General features: G+C 39.7%; 1 protein-coding gene, 1 long non-coding RNA gene and 1 other non-coding gene across 4 annotated transcripts in view; 1 reads left to right on the forward strand and 2 right to left on the reverse strand.

The window, feature by feature from the left end:
* Window positions 1–24,714, forward strand: part of COL4A6 (collagen type IV alpha 6 chain) — a 337,270-nt gene that overhangs the window by 60,937 nt on the left and 251,619 nt on the right. The window lies entirely within an intron of this gene.
* LOC123331903 overlaps window positions 12,370–24,714 on the reverse strand; it is a 34,198-nt gene continuing 21,853 nt past the window's right edge. Inside the window, exon 4 of the long non-coding RNA XR_006548710.2 lies at window positions 12,370–12,522. This is a non-coding gene — a long non-coding RNA (uncharacterized LOC123331903). The remainder of the gene's footprint in view (window positions 12,523–24,714) is intronic.
* TRNAG-ACC lies at window positions 24,340–24,412 on the reverse strand. Its single transcript has one exon. It is a non-coding gene; the product is annotated as a tRNA-Gly (tRNA).

The following is a 24,714-nucleotide window of genomic DNA, read 5'->3' on the forward strand; positions in this document are numbered from 1 at the left end:
GGAATAGAAGTTAAGTTCACAAAATGCACAACATATACTGGTACAAGGGGCTTCCCTGGAGGTTCAGACAGTAAAGAATCTGCCTGCAATGCAGGAGACCTGGGTTCAATCCCTGGTTTGGGACGATCCCCTGGTGAAGGGAATGGCTCCCCGTTCCAGTATTTTTGTCTGGAGAATTCCATAGACAAAGGAGCCTTATGGACTACAGTCCATAGGGTCACAAAGACTGAGCAAGTAACACATACATACATACACATATACGTACTGTCACAAGCGTAGTGCGTTTGTTCAAATTGTTATGTACACTCTAAGGGAAAATACCAAATATATATAATTCAGGGATTCTAAAAAGGTGAAGGGAATGTGGATCGTGCTTAATCAGATTAACAGGATAAACCAAAGTAAAGTCCATTCTATTTTATCAGATTTAATGCACTCTAGATACTGAGTTCAGAGAAGGCAATGGCACCTCACTCCAGTACTCTTGCCTGGAAAATCCCATGGACAGAGGAGCCTGGAAGGCTGCAGTCCATGGGGTCGCTGAGGGTCGGACACAACTGAGCGACTTCACTTTCACTTTTCACTTTCATGCTCTGGAGAAGGAAATGGCAACCCACTCCAGTGTTCTTGCCTGGAGAATCCCAGAGACGGGGAAGCCTGGTGGGCTGCCATCTGTGGGGTCGCACAGAGTCAGATACGACTAAAGCGATTTAGCAGCAGCAGCAGCAGCAAATACTGAGTTAAGGAAAAATCTGAGATACCTATAGTTATAGTTTACACTCATGATTTTTCTTTCTATCATACTTCTCCTTTGAGATTGATGAATACTGTCAGGGGGCATTTGCTCCTTACTTAAAGAATCTTCCTTTTATTGAGGGGATACATTTTATAGTGCACACAGAATCTACTGTCATGGAGGATAGTCTCCCTCAGCCCTCAAACTGATAAGTTCTTCCCATTCTAAATATTGAATCAGAATCTGATGTTCCAGACATAGCATGTGGAAAGCCATGCAGTAACACACATTTAGCCTTTGCTGAGGAGCTGTTTATAAACTTTGCAGGAAAGGGTATTCTTGTCCTTGTTTTTAGTTTTATTTTTCTTTAATGCACCAAGAGACAAAGGCAAACTGTGGTAAATTGGCTGAGGTGGGATGGGATGGTGACAATATTAATACAAAAACAACTCCACTCTTCCACTGCAGGGGGACATGAGTTTCATCACTTGTAGGGTAACTAAGATCCTGTATGATGCGTGGCATGGCCAAGAAAAATATATATATATATATATTTATATATGAATATATATTTTTATATATTCTATATCAGAACAAACTTCACTAAATAAGCTACATAAATATACCTTCCTAAAAAATTGATAAATGGCAGCATTGAACCCCAGAATTTCTATTCATATATGGATCATTTTAGTGTCAATTCTTTATTGAGTAGTAATACATATTTGATAAAGTACACAAATGAACCTTAGTTGTTCAGTTCAATGTATAAAACGACCTCCTAGATGAAGATATAGAACATTTCCAGAATTGCATTGGACTTCTTTCTATCTAACTTCTGTCACCATTGATTAGTTTTAACAGTTTTTGAACTTCATAAAAATGGAATCATACAGTGTATATTCTTTTATGTCTAGCTTTTTTGTCTCATCAGATCTATGAGATTCATTCATGTTGTTGCAAGCAGCACTTATGATTAGTGAACAGCTCAGTAATTCTTCAAGTAGATAATGAATGCCTTTCATATTACCAGGCAATGTGCTAGGTGCTAGGAATCCATAGCCTAGTTATATGTGGTTCTTGCCTTCAGGGAACTTTAGAAGGTAAGATGGAAAGATTAAAAATAATAATATAGACACACCCACTTTCTTGTGACTAATTTTTCTGAGGGTTATCTTTCTCATTATTTTGCTTTTAACCTGTCTGTGTCTTTATAGTTAATTGGTAACATTAAATTCATTTAAAGTGTGCAATTCAATAATATTTAGTATGTTCACAGATATGTACAAATCATCACTACCATTTTAGAATATTTTCACCATTTCAAAAAGGAATCCTGGACCCATAAGCAGTCACCACCCCCCATAACCTCATCTGCCTAAATCTCAAGTAACCATTTATTTTCTCTAGAAATTTACTGATTTTGGACATTTCATATAAATACAATCATATAGTATGTGGTGTTTTGTGACTGGCTTCTTTCACTTAGGATATTTTCAAGGTTTGTTCCTTTGTAGCAGGTATCTGCACTTCATTCTTTTTTATGGTTGAATAATATTCCATTGTATGGATATACCACATTTGGTTATCCATTCATCAGTATAAGGGCATTTGGATTTTTTCCACTTTTTTACTATTAGGAATATTGTTGCTAAGAACATCCATGTACAAGTTTTTGTGTAGATATGTTTTTATTTGTCTAGGGTATATACCTAATAGTGGAATTGATGGATCAAATGATAACTCTATACAAACTTTTTAAGTAACTGCCAGACTGTTTTCCAAACTGGCTTTACCATTTTACATTCCCACAATCAGTGTATGAAGGTTCTAACTTCTTACATCTTCATCAGCTCTTGTTATTGTCTTTTTGATTATAGGTATCCTAGCAGGTGTGAGATAGTATCTCAATGTGGTTTTGATTTCTTTTCCTTAATAGCTAATAATGTTGAGCATCTTTTCATGTGCTTATTGGCCATTTGCATATTTTTGTTGGAGAAGTGTCTATTCAGATCATTTGTCCGTTTTTAATTGGTTGTCTTTTTATTACTGAATTGTTGCTGTTCAGTTGTTAAGTCATGTTCAACTCCATGGACTGCAGCCTGCCAAGCTTCCCTGTCCTTCACTATCCCCTGGAGTTTTCTTAAACGTGTGTCCATTGAGTCAGTGATGCAATTCAACCATGAGTTCTTTAAAAATTCTAGATACAATTTTTTATCAGATATATGAATGTCTCTCATTGTCTTTTCAATTTCTTGATAATGTCCTTTAAGATATAAAAGTTTTTAATTTTGATAAAGTCTACTGTATTTTTTCCCTGTGTTGCCCATTCTTTTGAAGTTATAAGAATCCATTGGATTTCCCAGATGGCTCAGTGGTAAAGAATCTGCCTGGCAAAGCAGGAGACATGGGTTTGATCCCTGAGTTGGGAAGATTCCCCTGGAGAAGGAAATGGCTACCCACTCCAGTGGGTAGAGAGCTTGATGGGCTGCAGAGAGCTGGTGGGCTACAGTCTATGTGGTTGCAAAGAGTCAGACCCAACTTAGCAACTGAGCACCATAAGAATCCATTGCCAAAACCAAAGATTTATCCCTGTTTCCTTCTAAGAGTTTTGGACTTTTAACTCTTACATTGAGAACTTTGATTCATTTTGAGTTACTTTTTATATATGATGCAAGGTAAGGATCCAACTTCATTCTTTTGCATGTGGGTATCTAGTTGTCCTATCATTATTTGTTGAAAAGACTTCCTTTTCCTTGACCTACCTTGGCACCCTTGTAAAATATCAGTTGATCAAGATGTGTAGGCTTATTTCTCAATAAAGTCTTGATTTTATTTTCTTGATATAAGTATCTATCCTTATGCCAATATTACAGTGTCTTAATTACTGTTGCTTTGTAGCAAGTTTTGAAATCAGAAAGTGGGAATCCTCCACCTTTGATCTTATTTTTCAAAACTGTTTTGGCTATTCTGGGATTCTTAAATTTTCTTTAGATTTTAGAATTAACTTGTCAGTTTTTACAAAGAGGTCAGCTGGGATTCTTTTTTTTAAAGTTTTTATTTTGTATTGGGGTATAGAAGAAAGTGAAGAAGAACTAAAGAGCCTCTTGATGAAAGTGCAAGAGGAGAGTGAAAAAGTTGGCTTAAAGCTTAACATTCAGAAAACTGAGATCATGGCATCCGGTCCCATCACTTCATAGCAAATAGATGGGGAAACAGTGGAAATAGTGGCTGACTTTTATTTTGGGGGGCTCCAAAATCACTGCAGATGGTGATTGCAGCCATGAAATTAAAAGATGCTTACTCCTTGGAAAGAAAGTTATGACCAAGCTTGACAGCATATTAAAAAGCAGAGACATTACTTTGTCAACAAAAGTCCATCTAGTCAAGGCTATGGTTTTTCCAGTAGTCATGTATGGATGTGAGAGTTGGACTGTAAAGAAAGCTGAGCACAGAAGAATTGATGCTTTTAAACTGTGGTGTTGGAAAAGACTCTTGAGAGTCCCTTGGACTGCAAGGAGATCCAACCAGTCCATCCTAAAGGAGATCAGTCCTGGGTGCTCATTGGAAGGACTGATGCTGAAGCTGAAACGCCAATACTTTGGCCACCTGATGTGAAGAGCTGACTCATTGGAAAAGACCCTGATGCTGGGAAAAATTGGGGGCAGGAGGAGAAGGGGACGACAGAGGATGAGATGGTTGGATGGCATCACTGACTCAATTGACATGAGTTTGGGTAAACTCTGGGAGTGGGTGATGGACACGGAGGCCTGGCATGCTGCAGTTCATGCAGTCGCAAAGAGTCAGACACGACTGAGTGACTGAACTGAACTGAACTGAACTGATAGCCTATTAACAAACAATATTGTGATAGTTTCAGGTGAACAGCTAAGGGATTCAGTCATACATATACATGTGTCCATTCTTCCTCAAATTCCATTCCCCACCCTTCCAAGCTGCCACATAACAGTGTCAGATGAGTTTCTGTTGAGAATTGCATTGAATATGTTGACCTATTTGGGTCAAAATAAAACATTTTCCAAAATGTTTTATAAATTTCAGAGTATAAATTTTGCAGTTCTTTTAGTATATTCTTACACGTGTTATTGTCTTTAATGCTATTGCAGATGGAATTGCTTTCTTAATTTTATTTTCAAATTGTTTGTTGCCAGTGCATAGAAATACAATTGATTTTCATATATAGATATTGTATCCTGCAACTTTGCTGAACTCTTTCCCTAGTTCCAAAGTTTCTCTTATGGTCTGTCCTGGGAAATGTTTCATGTGCACTTGAAACTAAGATGGTCTTTGAACCTGGATCTCAGAGATCAATGTAGGGGTTAATATAACCAATTTATCAGACTAGAGTGACCATAATATTTCCATTTATCAATTACTTATTATATGCCAGGCACTGTGTTGACTGCTTGATACACAGTAAACTAAAGCATTTAATCCTCACAAACACCTAATGAAGTAGATATGATAAAACCAAGATTTAGTAACTTTCCAAAGGTCACATACCAAGTAAGAAGCAGATATAGAATTAAAACCCTGGCAGACATAGTGGAGATGAAAGGGAAATTATATATTATTGTTGGAGTACATTTGAAGACTTCTGAGTAGAGGTAAGATGTGAGCAGACTTGTCTTTTAGCCAAATAACTCTGGCTACTGTATCAGAAATGGATTGGAGAGTACAAAAAATGAGGGCTGAGAAACCAATAGATGCTATTGTTACAACCTAAGTGAGAAATGACAAGTGTATAAAATTAGACAGTAATTCTGGAGGTAGAAATTCAAATTCAAGAGAACAAGAGAAATGTACATATTAGAACAAATATGACCTGATACATTAGTCATAAGGAGAGAGAAAAGGGGGGGGAATCAATAATTGAAAAGTCCCTACCCTACCTTATGCCTCTATTACTGTGTGAAACTGTGGAAGAAAGAATAAGTAATCATATCAGTTATTAATAATAATATCATCAATTGCAAATGACATATATATGTTAGACTGTATACTAATGCTGTTGTCATTAATAACATTAGTGTTGTTGTTTTTAATGATACCCTTGTTACCAATAACCTTTTAAATGAATATGATAATGGTTTACATTTACTAAGTGCTACCTAAGTGCTCCTGACTCATTGGAAAAGACCCTGATGCTGGGAAAGATTGAGGGCAGGAGGAGAAGGGGGTGACAGATGATGAGATGGTTGGATGGTATCACCAAATCAATGAACATGAGTTTGAGCAAACTCTGGGAGATAGTGAAGGACAGGGAAGCCTGGCATGCACATGTCCATGGGGTCACAAAGAGTCAGACACGACTGAAAGACTAAACAACTCAAGTGCTTAGAACTGTTGTAATTATTTTCTTTACATACATTTCATCAATTAACCCCCATAATAGCCTATGCATGTGGGCTCAGTTGCTCAGTCCTGTCAGAATTCTTCGCGACCCCAGGAATAGTAGCCTGGCAGGCTCCTCTGTCCATGGGATTATCCCAGCAGGAATACTAGAGTGAGTTGCCATTTCATTCTCCAGGGGATCTTCCTGACCCAGGGATTGAAACCACATCTCTTGTGTCTCCCTCCTACATTGGCAGGTGGATTCTTTACCACTGAGTCACCTGGGGAGTCCAGTCGCCTATGAACTAGGTACTATTATTCTCATTTTGCAGCTCTGGAAGCTAGGGTACAGGGAGGTTACGTAACTGCCCCAAGTCACACAACCTAGCCAGTAGTGCAGCCCTATCTACTCTGTAGGTGTAACTATCTTTTGTTTGGTCTGTACAATTTTTTTTTAATTAATTTGTTTTCAACATGTAAAGAGCAAGACAATCCATATTTTAAATAGATATAGATTTTTCAGGTTCATTTAAAATATATGCTAAAATCTAGCTATACTTGGCATGTTTTGCCCACATGGCAATATTCAGCTGGATTTAATGAGTTTCTGCTTTAGACAGGGCATAGGCTCTCTTGGACCTCAATGCTTACCCAGCCTGCTTAACTCATTTATGTTATCTGAATGTACTCATAGGGATATGAGTCCTAGGTGTGAGACATCCCTACAGTTCTCAGGGAATTTTGGAGGGAGACAAACATAGATAAAACAGTAAATATTACAACTTATAACTTAATAATAGACCTACAATTGAAGGCACATTTTAAAGGTATAGGTAAGAACTGGGCATTCTTACAGCAGATGACTTATTTTGAAGAGTGGGTGAAAATAGAATTATAGATGGGGTTGTTCTACTTTGTTGAACATAATACTCCAATAATAGTGTTCACAATGTCCTAGGCATTGAGTAAATATTTATGTGAGTATATCTCTTTGAATCCTTTCAAGAACCCTATGAAGTAGATGATTATTATTCTCTTTTTATGGATGAGGAAACTGACACTCCTACTAGTTTTGTGATTTGCTTAAGGACCCACAGCTACTCAGTGACTCAAGAACCCTGAGCTCCTGATTTCTGGTTCAGTGTCCTTTATACATACCTTCAGAAAGAGCTGAAAATCTGGGCAGTTTCTCCATTCTCTAAGGAGAGTTTGTAAACCGAGTAGGTCAGGTGGCTTAGTGGTAAAGAATCCACCGCCTGCCAGTGCAGGAGACACAGGAGACGCGGGTTCAATCCCTGGATCAGGAAGATCCCATGGAGAAGGAAATGCAACCCTCTCCAGTATTCTTGCCTGGGAAATCCCATGGACAGAAGAGCCTGGCAGGCTACAGTCCTTGGGGTCGCAAAGAGTCAGACACGACTGAGTGACTAAACAACAAAAATAGTTCTTTATAGAGTAGTTTCAGAAAGAGCTGAACATCTGGGCAGTTTCCCCATTCTTTAAGGACAGTTTGTAAACTAACGAGGTAATGGTGTTGCAAAGAATTTGCAAGTAGGATTTACCTCAGATGTTTCACAGTTGCCTCTAAATGTCTTTCGAGGAGCTATTGAATAAAAGATGAGACAGATCAGTAGTGGTAAAAGAGATTCCCCCCCCCCCAAAAAAAAGAGATCCCAAAAGTTAATCAATATCACAGATTGTTCTGGATTGAAATTGATGTTATTGCCTGTGGAAAAGCTCCTAAGTCCAAAGTGTATCCTATCCCCTGTCTATTATGAAGCTCAATAAATAACCTGTGAGTCAATAGAGACCTCACTATTCACTCTGGCCAGGGCATGATCTATGTCTCCAGCCCTGAAGAAATCCAGTTTCTAAAAAGTGATTCAGTTAAATTTTTTTTAATGGCAATTCAGCTATTTATGAACTACTTTATGGAGATAATCCCCTTAAGCTGTAGAGAGCAATTTATACAGGAAAGAATATTAACAACATTCTTGATTCACAGAAGGAAAAAATAGCCTTCTTAAATTTAATCCATATTAATTAAATATATTAACATCTCCATTAGCTTGTGTTCTTAAAACAGTGGATTGACACCATTACCTGGTTAACTGAGTGGTAAGCACAAACTCCCTTGCTGAAAAGTCTCAATTATGCATAAACCCAGGAGATTCCATGCTGAGTTCTTAGTGTGTTGGGTTAGTTAGTGGGTGGGTTCTTGGAATCATTATCAAATACTGAGAGCAGAGAGATTTATAAGACAGAGGACCAGGTTCACCTCTTCTAAGGAGCTCTGAAGACCTCTAGTTGTTGGCAACCAGGAGGTGAGCACACACCAAGGGAAGCAGAGTTTAGAGCAAATAGTGCCAAATCCTTGGAGGATGTTGTTTCTGTACCATCCAGCCTTGATAGCTTTTTTTTTTTTTTAATTTTATTTTATTTTTAAACTTTACATAATTGTATTAGTTTTGCCAAATATCAAAATGAATCCGCCACAGGTATACATGTGTTCCCCATCCTGAACCCTCCTCCCTCCTCCCTCCCCATTCCATCCCTCTGGGTCGTTCCAGTGCACCAGCCCCAAGCATCCAGTATCGTGCATCAAACCTGGACTGGCAACTCGTTTCATACATGATATTTTACATGTTTCAATGCCATTCTCCCAAATCTTCCCACCCTCTCCCTCTCTCACAGAGTCCATAAGACTGTTCTATACATCAGTGTCTCTTTTGCTGTCTCGTACACAGGGTTATTGTTACCATCTTTCTAAATTCCATATATATGCGTTAGTATACTGTATTGGTGTTTTTCTTTCTGGCTTACTTCACTCTGTATAATAGGCTCCAGTTTCATCCACCTCGTTAGAACTGATTCAAATGCATTCTTTTTAATGGCTGAGTAATACTCCATTGTGTATATGTACCACTGCTTTCTTATCCATTCATCTGCTGATGGACATCTAGGTTGCTTCCATGTCCTGGCTATTATAAACAGTGCTGCGATGAACACTGGGGTACACGTGTCTCTTTCCCTTCTGGTTTCCTCAGTGTGTATGCCCAGCAGTGGGATTGCTGGATCATAAGGCAGTTCTATTTCCAGTTTTTTAAGGAATCTCCACACTGTTCTCCATAGTGGCTGTACTAGTTTGCATTCCCACCAACAGTGTAAGAGGGTTCCCTTTTCTCCACACCCTCTCCAGCTTTTTAAAAATATTAATTTATTTGAAATGTGATATGGAGACAAACCTAGTGTTTTTTCACCATATGTGCTGTAACACTACTCCTGTGTCTCCACCAGGTATGAAGTGCACAAGTATATATTAATAATAACATGCTAAAATTTGTGAATTTCTTAATATAAATAAAGCAGACTTGAGGTTATTTCTTGTATCAGTCATGATCTCAGCAAAAAGCTTATGGCACATTCAAAAGACTAATAAAAGACAATTTAATAAAGCAGCTATTCACAAAAGTGTAAATGTTCTCTGGATATAAAACAGAGTAGAAAAATCTGGACAGTCGATCTGGAGGAGCAAGCAGAATGTCTAGCACATCCCCTAACAATGTGTGCTCAATCGCTTCAGTCATGTTGAACTCTTTGTGACTCCATGGAATGGGCTGTAGCCACCAGGCTCCTCTGCCCATGGAATTTTCCAGGCAAGAATACTGGAGTGGGTTGGCATTTCCTCCTCCAGGGGATCTTCCCAACCAGGGATCAAACCTGCATCTCTTGCATCTCCTGCATTGGCAGGCAGGTTCTTTACCACTAGCGCCACTCCCCTAACAATATGTTAGGCCAATAAATAAACCAAAAATTTCAAGGGCTTAACATAATCAAGGGCCCAGGTTCCTTCCATAAGTAGCCTAAGGCAGAGGTCAGCAAAAAATTTCTGGAAATAGCCAAGTAGTAAATACTTCAGGCTTGTGGGCCATACAGTCTCTGTCACAGCTACAACAACTAGTGTAGCACAAGAGCAACTGAGGATAATACTTAAATGAACAAGTATAGCTGTATTCAAAAAGAAATTATTTACAAAAAATAGGTAGCTGGATTTTGACATTGGACCATAGTTTGCCACCCCTAGTCTAAGGCATCACGTCTTTCTTAGAATCCTCTGCATCTGAGGGAAAAAAAAGAGAGAAGAGAAAGTATGTGGAGGATTGTGTGGGTGGCTTATTACTTCCAGCTTTGCTGTAAACTGTTGTTTCCCAAAGGATGTTCCATGTGTGCAACACATGTACTGGAGACTCTCTTAGGGGGAAAAATGAGGCCATATTCCCAATTTATATGAGGCCAGGTAAACTGGGAAATATGTTTTGTAGATTCCCCCTATGCATTGAGATTTATAATGGGTGTTAGTATATTAAAGGCTCTGAAAAATCCTTTAGTATATAAAATTAAAAAATAAAACTTTGGTAAATGCTGCTTTATAAGGAAGTCACTGATACTCACTTGCATTCTGAGTGAGAGATGAAGGAAGCAGAGTTCCAGGTAATGCTTGTGGTATTATTTTCAGTCCCAGAGGTGCCCATGGGAATTCCTCATGCATAAAAACTTAAAAAAAATTTACTGTAAAGTCAGTAGATGCACATAGTTAAAAGTAAGATTCCTTTTGATCCTTCTCTACCACCTATACCGATTACTTGCTTACTTCAATTTCTGTATATTATGTTTGTAGGTCTATTTCTATGCTCTTCCTCATGCTTCTGGCATGCTGTGCATCAGGCCACCTTCACCTTCAGCTTTAATTTTGATTCCAAAGACATTTGTCTGTTCTATCCCTCACTGTAGTATCTCCAATGCCTACAATACTATTTGACACATAGTGCGTGCTCCATCGGTCTTCCAGGTGACACAATGGTAAAGAATCCGTCTACTAATGCAGGAGACACAAAAGATGTGGGTTCCATCCCTACGTCAGAAGATCCCCTGGAGCAGATCCGATATTTTTGCCTGGAGAATCCCATGGGCAGAGGAGCCTGGTGGCTATAGCCCATGGGGGTTGCAAAGAGTCAGACATGATTGAGCAACTGAACACATACAGGCATGGGTGCTCAATAAATGCTTCATAAATGAAATCTTGTACTGTCCGGTAGAGTAGATTTCCTCTTAGTACCTACAGCTATCTACAGTAAGTCCCCCTACCTACTAATAAGTTTTGTTTTGAGAGCACATTCATAAGTCCAACTTGTTCATAAGTCCAACAAAGTTAGCCTAGGTACCCAACTAACACAATCAGCTATATAGTACTATGCTGTAATCGGTTTATAATAAGTGGCTCAGATGGTAAAGAATCTGCCTGCAATGGAGGAGACCCAGGTTTGATCCCTGGGTCAGGAAGATCCTCTGGAGAAGGGAATGGTTACCCACTCCAGTATTCTTGTCTGGAGAATTCCATGGACAGAAGAGCCTGGCAGTCTGCAGTCCATGGGGTTGCAGAGTCAGACATGGCTGAGCGACTAACACTTTCACTTTCAATACAGAAAAAACAAACATAAAAAAATAAACATTTGTAATCTTACAGTACAGTACCTTAAAAAGTACAGTGGTACAATACAACAGCTGGCATACAGGGGTTGGCATTTAATGAACAGGGAAGAAGAGCTACTTACTGGAGGAGGGAGAGGAGGTCGGAGATGATAGAGCTGAGAATAATGAGCAATGGGAGATTGAGAGCAAGCTGCAATTTCACTCATGCCTGATGTTAATGGAACACATGTTCACATCTTGGAAAGTTTGCAAGTTGAAGGTTTGTATGTAGGGGACTTAGTGTATTCTCTCTCTCTCTCTATATATATATATATCCCTATGTATATCTCCAGCCAATAGTCTGTTCCAGTTTCAAGCACCCTCAATTTAGGACAGGTCATTTAGGGTATCAAACACAGCCTCCCTTTTGTTTAGAGCAGTGATTCACAAACCTAGATGGTTATAAAAATCACCCAGGGAACTTTTAGGAGAATGTAGATTTCAAGCTTTCCAGAAATAGAATTTCTAAGGATGGGATCAGAGAATCTGGAACTTTGAAAAACTCAATTCTTATACCTTCAGAAACATAAATATTTAATGAAAGGTTGTTGAGAACCAACTGGGAACAAAATGGACCTTTATTTCATGGAGTTTGTATTCTAGTAGGGGAACCAGCAAGTAAAATAATTAACAAATAAATATATAATATGGCAAGTAGCATTATAGGTGGCTCAGTGGTAAAGAATCCACCTACCGATTCAGGAGCCACAGGAGACGCAGATTCAATCTTTGGGTTGGGAAGATCCCTTGGAGAAGGAAATGGCAACCCACTCCAGTATTCTTGCCTGGAATATTCCATGGACAGAGGAGACTCCTAGTGGGCTGCAGTCCATGGGGTCACAAAGAGTTGGGCATGACTGAGGTACTAAGCATCCACATATGCACACAGGTAGCATTAGGTCCTAGGGACAAAAAGAAATAAAACAGAGTAGTGGGGCCCAGAATGTCAGGAATGCATCTAATAATTTAACTAGGCTGGTCAATGAAGAGGGCTGTTTTTTCTCTGATTTCCACTACCTCCCCATTCCCACCATCTCACTCTATACCAGCTTTCACTTTGCTCTTACCGATGATAGCCAGTCTCAAAAATGACACCTAGTGATTCTCAGCTCCTGCCTTTCACATCCTTATGTGGTCATCTCCCACTTTGCTCAGAATCCATCTGTATGACCAAGAGAATATGGCAATGGTGGCAGGGTGTGATTTTCAAGGCTGAGTTATAAAAGACATTTGCCAGGTGCCATGTCAGGAGGACACTCAAGTAGCCCTGTGGAGAGGCCCACATGGGAAGAACTGAGGTCTCCTGTCAGCAACCAGCATCATCTGGTCAATCCTATAAAATGAGCTACCTTGAAAGGGAATCTTGCGGCCCCAGCTGACATCTTGATGGCAGTCAAATGTGAGACACAGGGCCTGAACCACCAAGATAAGCTGCCCCCACATTCCTGACTCACAGAAACTGTAAGACAAAATAAACATTTATTATTTGAAAAGAAACTCAAGTCACTCTGATGCTTCGTTAGGTTTAGAAACTCCAAGTTTCAAGCATTCTTCTCAGCCTTGTTTTCCCTAAGCTTTGACATGAGATGAAAATTCACATGTATGACACAGAAAATATTTGAGTGGCTAGTTCCAAGGAAAGAGACTGGAATATATCTGTGAGAAAGGTAGGAGTCTGTATGTGTATATATACAGATACATATCCAGAATATATATATCCAGAATATATATACACATATCCAGAATATATATACACATATCAATAATATATACACACATATCCAGAATATTTATATACACATATCCAGAATATATATATATATACATGCCCATATTATATATACACATATTCAGAATATATGCACATATCCAGAATATATACAAACATATCCAGAATACTTATATAAACATATCCAGAATACGTGTACACATATACAGAATATGAATGCTAACTCACTTTAGTCATGTTGACTCTGTGAATCTATGGACTGTAGCCCTCCTGGCTCCTCTGTCCATGGGTTTCTCTAGCAAGAATACCAGAGTGGGTTGCCATAACCTCCTCCAGGGGATCTTCCCAATCCAGGGGTTGAACCTGTATCTCTTCAGTCTCCTGCATTGGCAGGTGGGATTTTTATCATTAGCACCACCTGGAAGGTCCTATATATCCTGGATATATGTATTCTGAATGTATATATACACATATACATATATGACATATACAGATATCCTGAATATCTGTATATCCAGTATATATACACATCCAGAATATGTATATACATATCAAGAATATATATACAGATTTCCAGAATATACACATATCCAGAAAATATATACATATTCAGAATATGCATACATACCTGGAATATATATGTATCCAGAATATATATACACATATCCAGAATATATATACATGTGTCCAGATATATATACACATATCCAGAGTGTATATGTATATATTGTATATATATATATATATACACACATATCCAGAGTATGTATACACACACACACATATCCAGAATATAAGTGCTATGTCACTTTAGTTGTATCTGACTCTTTGTCACCCATGGACTGTAGCCTGCCAGCCTCCTCTGTCCATGGGATTCTCCAGGCAAGACTACTGGAGTGGGTTGCCATGCCCTCCTCCAGAGGATCTTCCAAACCCAGGGATTGAACCCTTGTCTCTTAAGTCTCTTGCATTGTCAGGTGGGTTCTTTACAATTATCACCACGTGGGAAGCCCTACGTATCCACAGTGTATATATATATATATATACCTATCCAGAATAGATGCACATATCCAGAAGGTATATACATATCCTGAATATATATACACACATATCCAGAAGATATGTACACACATATCCAGAATAATTATATACACATATCCAGAATATGAATGCTAAGTCACTTCAGTCATGTCTGACTCTTTGTGACTCTATGGACTGTAGCCTGCTAGCCTCCTCTGTTTATGGGATTCTCCAGGCAAGAGTACTGGAGTGTGTTGCCATGCTCTCCTCCAGGGGATTGTCTCCCAACCCAGGGATTGAACCTGAATTTCTTAAGTCTCCTGCATTGGCAGGAATGTTCTTTACTACTAGCACCACCTGGGAACTCCTACATATCCAGAATATATATACACATATCCAGATTTTATACACATATCCAGAATATATATATATGGAATATACATGCATATCCAGAATATCTATACATATCCAGAATATATACATATCCAGGATATATCTATACATATCCAGAGTATATATACATATTTAGAATATACACATATATCCACAAAATATATATATATCCAGAATATATATGCACATATCCAGAATATATATACATATGCAGAATATATATGTATATCAGAATATACATACATATCAGAATATATATACATACATATCCAGAACATATATACACATATCCAGAATATATATACATATCAAGAATATATATATACATCCCAGAGCATGGCTGCAATCCTACAGATAGGTTACTGAGCTAAGGGAACTAGGAAACTCAGGCAACATGAACAATCCAGGAAAGGATAGAGGAATCCAGTTTCTATTATTAATAAGTATATGAGGTGGTGACCAGTTATCTTTTAGATTCTCATGGCACCCTAGCTCTGAAAAAAAAAATTCTATGATATTTTAAGATTTCACATCTGAAACCTAAGCTGAGCTATCTCCAAGGCCTGACTAGAGTACCTGGCACATAATAGATGCTTATTGAGGCTTGCTGGAGTGAACCTAATAGCAGAGTCATCAAACTGTAAGAACTGAGATACAAAATTAGGGCCAGACTGGCAATGACAGTGACCCAGTAATGACTATAGACGAAGGAGTTGAGTTAGGGCTCTTTAAATGCTTCTTCTTTCTCAACTATTATTTAGATTAATCCTAGGGGTTGGAGCCTGGCTGAAGCTGCAGGTGATAAGTAAATGGCCACAAAAGGGAAAACTGCAAAGGCTGGAAACCAGGGAGAGGCCTGACTGGTATAGTAAGATACCTGAAGAAAAGATAGTGTTGGAATAAGTAGTGGCAACTATTCTATACCAGAATACAAATAAGGGTGTTAAAAGCAAGAATTTTCCAAGAATCTCAGATAGCATGTTAAGTTTATAAAATCTCACTGATTCTGATGATAAAAATTCTCTTCCCCAGACAGCTCAGAAAAAATCTTTGGGGATAATATTCTTTTCTTACATTTTCCAGTCAAATTAGTCCACATTCTTGTGATCAGCAATTTGTAGCCCTTAAAATGTTAAGGAGAAGCATACCAGGCATCACAGATTAGTAAGGTTCCCCAATGAAGTAGATTGTTACACCTGCCCACACAGGTCAGCATTTTTCATTACATGCCAAATGTGGGGGGAAATTCTCCCTAATTCCTGAGACAAGCACCATCAAAAGGATTGAAAATTCTACAGCCCAAATCATTCACATCTTAATCTCTAGAGATGCTCTTCTCTTTCAACCTAACTGAGTGAAGAAGGCACTTCCCTGGAGATGGCAATTAGATTAAAAAGCCCAAGCCTTTCCCTTGATTACTTAAAATGATACTAAGTCCTTGAGCTAACTTAGATGGATGGTAATGGTTTCCAGGGGACAGACAACTTCAAAAAGATAACTTCATTGCACTTTCTTTCCAGTTTACTTACTTAACACATTGAAAATACTTTTGGAAATTTTATTAAAGAGGCGTGAGCGTTTTTAAAATGGATCAGAGAACTCTCTCCTGATTTTGAATAGCTGAATGAAATTCTGCCAAGTGCTAATAATAATAATCCTTCTGTGTTATGGTTGGTCAACCCTTACTCCCACCCTAGAGCAAGCATGAGGTTCTAATCAGTATAATGAATGAAGTAGTTATTAACATTTCGGAAAAAAACACCCAAAATTGTTGCTCTTTTGTGAATTATACTGGTAGATTGTAGCTCTTTTTCTTTGGTCAGACTGTTCATCCAAGGACTTTGTGATTAAAAAGGCAGGAGGTTATTTACCAAATGAATAAATGAGGGGGCTGTTTAGTAAAGAATTCAGTTACCACTGGGAACCTTCTCTCTGTATTGAAAATAGGATTTGATTTATACCCCTTGACAATTACTTTCCAAGACTGAAATGTCAAGGACACCTGCATGTTAGGGACCGTCCTATTAGTGATTTATGAACAGTAAACAAATGTGTAGCGTTTCCTTGCTGGGTATATATTCATCAGCTAAGGTTGGCACCACCGCCCTGCCCCTCGTCCCTCAAGTCACTTAACCTGGATGTCTCAGTTTCCCAGTTGTTCAAGTATGGAATAATGATACTTTCCTACCTCAAAAAGGTCTTTTGAGAATGAAGCAGTTAGTGAGCTGCTTCAAAGATGAACTGCCTTGTTTTCATAATTTCTTTGCTTCTAGTCTGGCTCACTCACTACAGCAGTTAAATATATGTGGTAAACACATTATGTTTGGTTTTCACGTAACCATACGGTCTTGAAAACAAAATTTGCTTGAGATATTTTCCCACTTCTCTGCCTTTAGTCTGTGTGGGACCTGAGGTTAATTAGCATCCACAAGCTCTTATCTGCACCTTTTTGAAGGACTAATTAGTGTATATTTTGTCAAATTCTAATGAGAAGTGATAAGGAGTCTTTTTACCTGGTTTTCTTTTCTCTCAGGGGGAGATACATTATTTTAGCCAACATTTGTTTTTTCCAAGGAGACAATATTTGTTGATTTAACCTATGTTTACTAAGCACTTTTAAGGCCTGTGGGGATATGGAAGGATACAAAAGAGCATTTTTAAAAAGAGCTAATGGATCTGAGAAGGTTGCTGCTGCTAAGTCACTTCAGTCGTGTCCGACTCTGTGCGACCCCATAGACGGCAGCCCACCAGGCTCCCGTCCCTGGGATTCTCCAGGCAAGAACACTGGAGTGGGGTGCCATTTCCTTCTCCAATGCATGAAAGTGAAAAGTGAAAGTGAAGTCGCTCAGTCGTGTCGGACTCTTCACGACCCCATGGACTGCAGCCCACCAGGCTCCTCCGTCCATGGGATTTTCCAGGCAAGAGTACTGGAGTGGGTTGCCATTGCCTTCTCTTGAGAAGGTTAAGCTAGTTATAAAAAACAAATTGAAAGCCACAAACATTATGCATATGTGAGAAGGGACTGTCCAGTAAATGAGCAGTGAAGTGGGCACAAGGTGACAGGTTTGACTGATGTAGAGGTCTTGCTTTGGATAGTAATGAGCAAGATGAAATGTGTAGGATGGACTTCAGAGGGACATGTAATGGGCTTTATCATGGAAGGAGAGCTTAATCAAGGAAGAGGGTGGGGAAATGAGGAGGAGGGGACTCTAGGAAAAAGAGTTACGGACTGGGATTCAGTAAAACTGGGTTTAGTCCTGATGCAAACTTTATTCTGCACTCAGACTTTTAGGTCACCCCTCCACATTGCAAGGTTTGGGACCACATGTGTATGCTTAATCATTCAGTCTTGTCCGACTCTCTGTGACCCCATGGGCTCTATGTAGCCTGCTAGGCTCCTCTATCCATGGGTTTTCTAGTGTTCTAGCAAGAACACTAGAACAGGTTGCTATTTCCTTCTCCAGGGAATCTTCCCAACCCAGGGATCTAACCTGTGTCTCCAGCATTGGCAGGCGGATTCTTTACCATTGCGCCATGTGGGAAGCCCTTGGGACCACATAAGGGACTTCCAACTACAGCACTCTAGGATTTAAAAGCTTCCTCAGAGATGTGAGTTTAAAAATTTAAATCCAGTCAGGTTCTCAAGTTCTCAATAGGTTTCATGGCTGAAGAAAGAAAGAATACAAGGCGGAGGAATGAACATCATGAAGGCACCTCCATTATAATGGCCAGGACCAGGGACTTCCCTGGTGGTCCAGTGGCTAAGACTCTGCACTCCTAATGCATGGGGTCCAGGTTTGATCTCTCATCTGGGAACTAGGTCCTACACGTGGAAACTAAAGGTCTCACATGTTGAAACTAAGACCTAGCAGAGCCAAATAAATATTTTTAAAAATAACTCAGGACCAGAATAAGGCAAACCAGTCATGGAGAAAAAATACATGAGAGAAAATTCTGTATCAAATCAACTAAATTTAAGGGGAGGTGGTATTATGCAGTAGAAGGGACAGAAGCTTTGCAATTGACTATACCTGGCTAGGGTTTGAATCCCATTTTATCCACTTGGTTGTGGTTTCAGGCAAGTTTTATAACCTCTGAGCCAAAACTTTCTAACTCAAACTGGAATCATAATACTATATTCTTTTTTTTATCCAAAACTTTTTATTTTTTTTTATTTTTTTTACCGTGGCAGATTCATATTGATGCAATACAATACTATATTCTTAATAGACTTGTTTTGAAAACTAAATGAGTTAATTTGAGCAAAGCACATTGTATCCACCTGGCTTGCCATAAACACTCATGGTGGTCATTTATAGCTCCCAATTACTGAAGCCCTGATTTGCCTTGACTGTTTTGCTAGACAAGTTAGATTACACAAAGGGGCCTCTTTAGCTCCTCCTTAGAGACTGAGCTTTTATCATCTTTAAATTGAGGGCCTCCGTGTCAGCTTACACAACAGCCCCTCCCCCAACACAATTAGACTTCCTCAGCTCCCCAGAAAACAGGTTTTGAAGCATCTCTGCTATTTTCAATTTGTCAGTATCTGGATCTGCCCGGTCCTAGTCAATCTAAATGGAGAGAGTTGGACCATATCCTTGTCCTTCAAATGCCAGTGGGTATAACTGATTTAATTTCTGTCAGTATAAAGAGTTTTCAGAGGATACTGAGGAAGCCATTTCCCATAGCCAGGCAGCCCTGACCACCCTTCCTCCTCTTGCTCACAGGGGCTTACTGGGGGGCCTGTGCTCTGGTAAAGACTTTGGCTCTGTTACTCAGATATGTTAGGCAAAGATCTGTTTGGTGATTCATTTGATTAGATAGGAGTTCCACACAAAAGGGGGCTTGTGCATTTATTGTAGTTACTGAGATTAAGGGAGCCAGGTACTGCTGTGGGAAGCTGCCTCGTTGAAAAGAGAGGCCATTCTTTGATGTTGAGAGAACCAGCCTTCCTCAATGAGAAAAATAACTTAGTTTCCTTGATTTGCAAATCACTTGAAAAGCGCATTAACCAACCCTTTCGCTTGTTTTGTATAATGCTTGTTTGAGGGTGGGGGTTTCGGTCTGTGCAGAGGAAGCAAAGAGGAGAATTCATTTTTTTAATTGTTTCCCATGATCTCAGTGGCAGCTCAACTGATTCCCCGCCCCTCCAACCCCAGCTTTTGTTCTTTTTTTCATCTTTTACACTTAGTCACACACTCTTCTTCCTCACCTCCCATGCTGGTCTCTTTTCCAAATAGCACCTCGGTCATGGTCCACATTGATCTAACCCATAGCTCTCTATGCTACTCACCCATTTTATTATTATTTTTTTTGACACATGCAACCTCTACCACTGTATATACCTCTTCCATTCAAGTTTTTCTTCTCAGTAACTAATATACTTAGTTATTTGTGTGATTGGAAGAAAAGAAATTATATAATCCTGAAGAGGATAGGTTTGTATTTGGGATCTGCATTGTGCTTAATATCAGAATAGGAGTATGTCTGATCTTGAAACAGCCACGAAAATAAATTCAGAGGATATACTATGAGGAAGACCTAAATGTGTGAAAACCTGAGAAGTGGTTCACTTCTCAGCGCTCTCTGTTTTGTGTGTCCCCCTACTCTGTATTGAAGCTGGACAGTGTCAGCCCTCAAACTGATTCTAAAAGACAAGCTTAAGCTAAGCAGAGTAGCTCCCTTCCTCCCCCATCCTGTTCTTCTTCTTTTCCCTGTCTTTCATCTCATCATGTATGGAACATACTTGGCACTGGGCCGGGCATAATATTAAATAAATAACTTAACCAACCCCTGTACTTCTCTGGTAGCTCAGATGTTAAAGAATCTGCCTGCAATGCAGGAGACCCAGGTTCGATCCCTGGGTTGGGAAGAGCCCCTGGAGGAGGAAATGGTAACCCACTCCAGTATTCTTGCCTGGAGAATCCCATGGACAGAGGAGTCTGGTGGACTATGGTCCATGGGGTTGCAAAGAGTCAAACAGGACTGAGCGACTAACACTTAACCAACCCCTGGTAGTCCTTATGCCCTTCCCCTACTTGACTTTGTAACACTAGTCACCATCTGCCATACTATATATTTTAGTTAGTATCTTTGTTGTATCCTTTCCATGCCCCCTAACCCCCAGGTCCTCCCCTTACAAACACAATATAGGCTCCACAGAGGCAGGAGCTTGGGGTGTTCAATGCTGCACCACTAGCCTGGTACTTGGTAGTTGCTCAATGTGTATGTGTTGAATAAAAGAAGCAGCTTCTGTCTGTCTGTTCTTCTCTGGGCCATTGGATTATGTGGACACTCTGCTGAAGATCTCAATGAACTCACTCCTCTCAAGTGAGGAACCGCATTTGCTATCTCACTCTTGGTATCAACCAAGACCTATGGGAAGATGAAAAGTCACCCACCTCCACACCAAGGAGACAACAGTGCCAATGACAGCTCAAAGCTAAGAAGTCACCTAAAAGCACCTTGCTCTCAAGTGCGGGTTTTTGTTACCCAGATGTCCAGAGCAATGGATAAAATGAGACAGCATTTTTCTAGAGACGATAGATCCTTTCCCAGAAGATGCCTGACTGGGGGCAGATTTGTGGGCTGGCTGAAACAATGGTCCAGAAATCTGAGAAGGCAATCAGCTAAGCAAGGTTAGGAGAGGGGGCAGAGAGAGCTGAACTCTTGCTTCAAATCTGAGTGATTTCAGCTGCTCCTGTGGAAGAAGGGAGTGTTTTTCTTGCATAAAATCTCCAACCCTGTATCTGGCCTTATTGTCTATCTTGCTGTGCTTTGGCTCACAGATGCTGCTTTGAAGAGAAAACTTTCTCCTTGAATGGCTTTACTTGTAAACTTCTAATTTGCTAAAGCCAATTAGTGGTTGAAATTTCACAGGAAGTCAGAGTACTTCAAGGTTGAAAGTTTGAGAGGGCATTTAGTGCAACAATTCTCAAACCGCACTTTATGAATGTAAGTTAGGTACAATCACTTTCTTTGGCAATTAAAACATTGGTTACTGCCAAGTGTTGGCAAGAGTGTGGGAAAATGGTAGATCTCAGACCTTGCTGGTAGGAGTGAAAATTGATGTAGCCTTTCTGTGGGGGAAATTTAGCAACACGTGTCAAAAATTTAAATTCATGTACTCATTGACCCATCAATTCCACTTCTTGGAGACTATTCCACAAATATACCATATTTCATCAATTCTAAATTTGCACACTTACATATGTGCATTTTATATACATTTTAATACTTGTGCAATTGGGATGCACCTTTGATTCAATGGAATATGGTACTTCCCCACATCACAAGAAGCTACCATATGGATTTTTATTGCAGTGTCACTTATAACAGCAAGATCAAGGAAAACCTGCATGCCCATAGATAGAATACTGATTAGCTAACTTACATTCATCCCAAATAATATCACATACAGCTACTTAAAAAAAATAAGCTTGATCTATATGTGATGATTTGAAAAAAATTTTCTGAGATACATAATTAAGGGGGAAAGTTTAGGTATATAATATTGTGTTTAGAAAACTTTTGTGAAAAAAAGACATTTCAATTATATATATATATGTTTTCCAGGTGGTACAGTGGTAAAGAATCCACCTGCCAATGCAGAGGACACAAGACATGGGTTCAATCCCTGGGTCAGGAAGATCCATCCCATGGAGAGGGAAATGGCAACCTGCTTCAGTATTCTTGCCTGGAAAATTCCATGGAGAGAGGAGCCTGGTGGATAGAGCCCCTGGGGTCACAGAGTCGGATACGACTGAGCACACACACATATGTGTATATGTGTATATGTGTATATGTATATAGGGAGAAGGCAATGGCACCCCACTCCAGTACTCTTGCCTGGAAAATCCCATGGACGGAGGAGCCCGGTAGGCTGCAGTCCATGGGGTCGCTAAGAGTCGGACACGACTGAGCAACTTCACTTTCACTTTTCACTTTCATGCATTGGAGGAGGAAATGGCAACCCACTCCAGTGTTCTTGCCTGGAGAATCCCAGGGACCGCGGGGCCTGGTGGGCTGCCGTCTATGGGGTCGCACAGAGTCGGACAGGACTGAAGCGACTTAGCAGCAGCAGCAGCAGCATATGTGTGTGTGTGTGTATATATATATATATATATATTCTGACATATACATACAAATGTATTTTTGGTAGGCTATGTAAGCAACTGTTATTAAAGAATTCTTTTAGGGTGAGGGTTTGGTGTTGGAAGAGTTTTACTTGTCATTTTATACCTTTTTTGTCGAGTTTGCATTTTCCAAGTTTGTTCCCATATTGCTCTATTTTCTTAAAAACCAAAAGAGGTTTCTGAGAGATGAATTATGGTTCTTTGCCCCTTTTTTATACTTTTCTGTATCAAAACACACAATAGATGTTATTTTTAAAAGGAAACCGGTAAGACAATCCCTGTCTCAGTGGAGTTCTTAATGTAATAAACCAGAGAACAAATGCTTTACTAGGTCTGATAATAGAGATCTGAACGAAGTGCTGAATGGGAGAAGATGAAGGGAATCTGATTCAGTGTCTCCAGATGTGTCAGGAAAGTGTCCCAGAAGAGGAGACATTTGAGCTGAGGGTTGGTAGAGCAGAAGATATATGGTGGAAGCATTCCAAGAAGAATAGACAGCTTGTGTAAAGGCACAGTGATCTGGATTGCTAGTTGTATTCGTGTTGGAAGGTTCCATGTGGTTGGAGGCTGTGTCTGTGGATGAGAGAGCATGATGAGTAATGAGAACAGATGAGTGTATACTGTGTGCTGGACACTGGGCTAGATGCTTTGAGTTTTTCACCTCCAATGCTTAAGCACTTCTAAGTGCTTAATGCTTCTAAGCACCTCCAATGCTTAGAAGGGTATTAAAGAATAAATACTTTGCCAATAAAGGTCCATATAGTTAAGGTTATGGTCTTTCCAGTAGCCATTACGGATGTGAGAGCTGGACCATAAAGAAAGCAGAGCACTTAAGAGTTGATGCTTTAGAACTGTGGTGCTGGAGAAGACTCTTGAGAGTCCCTTGGAAAGCAAGGAGATCAAAGCAGTCAATCTTAAAGGAAATCAATTCTGAATACTCTTTGGAAGGACTGATGCTGAAGCTGAAGCTCCAGTACTTTGGCCACCTGATGCGAACTGCTGACTCATTGGAAAAGACCCTGATGATGGGAAAGATTGAAGGCAGGAGGAGAACGGGATGACAGAGGATGAGATGGCTGGATGGCATCACCGACTCAATGGACATGAGTTTGAGTTAACTCCGGGAGTTGGTGATGGACAGGGAAGCCTGGTGTGCTGCAGTCCATGGGGTCACAAAGAGTCAGACATGACTTGGCAACTAAACAACAACAAAGGAATAAATGGCCTTGAGGACTTCAAATGTGGTAAACACAGCCCAGGGTTTCAACATGAACCAAGCTGAGTTTCAATCCAAGCAGTTTACTCTATCTGATCCTTCCTTAAAGAGTTGTGAAGAGGTTTTTATATATTTTTATTTATTTGGCTACTCTAGGTCTTAATTGCGGCATGCAGGATGTTTTAGTTGCAGCATTGAACTCTTAGTTGCAGTGTGTGGGATCTAGTTCCCTGACCAGGGATCGAACCTAGGCCCCCTGCATTGGTAGCACAGAGTCTTAGCCACTGGACAATCAGGGAAATCCCTTGATGAGGTTTTAACAAAGCTGTACATAATGCCCTTGACATATAGTCAGAACCTAGACAAGTTAACTGGTATTAATATTCTCATTCTCATCATTCCTCCCTTCCCAAGCCTACCAGAGTACTGTGTATACAGTAGGAACTCAGTGAATCTCAACTACTGAACGATTTGTGAGAATTGGGTAAGATGTATGGTAGGACATAACGTGACAGAGCCCTTGTCTCCTAATTGCCCACCCAGCCCTTTAATACCATATGTCAGAATTTTTGCCTTAGAGAACCTAGTATATACTCTCTGA

Source organism: Bubalus bubalis, chromosome X (assembly GCF_019923935.1).
Source record: "Bubalus bubalis isolate 160015118507 breed Murrah chromosome X, NDDB_SH_1, whole genome shotgun sequence".
NCBI classification, from domain to species: Eukaryota; Metazoa; Chordata; class Mammalia; order Artiodactyla; family Bovidae; genus Bubalus; species Bubalus bubalis.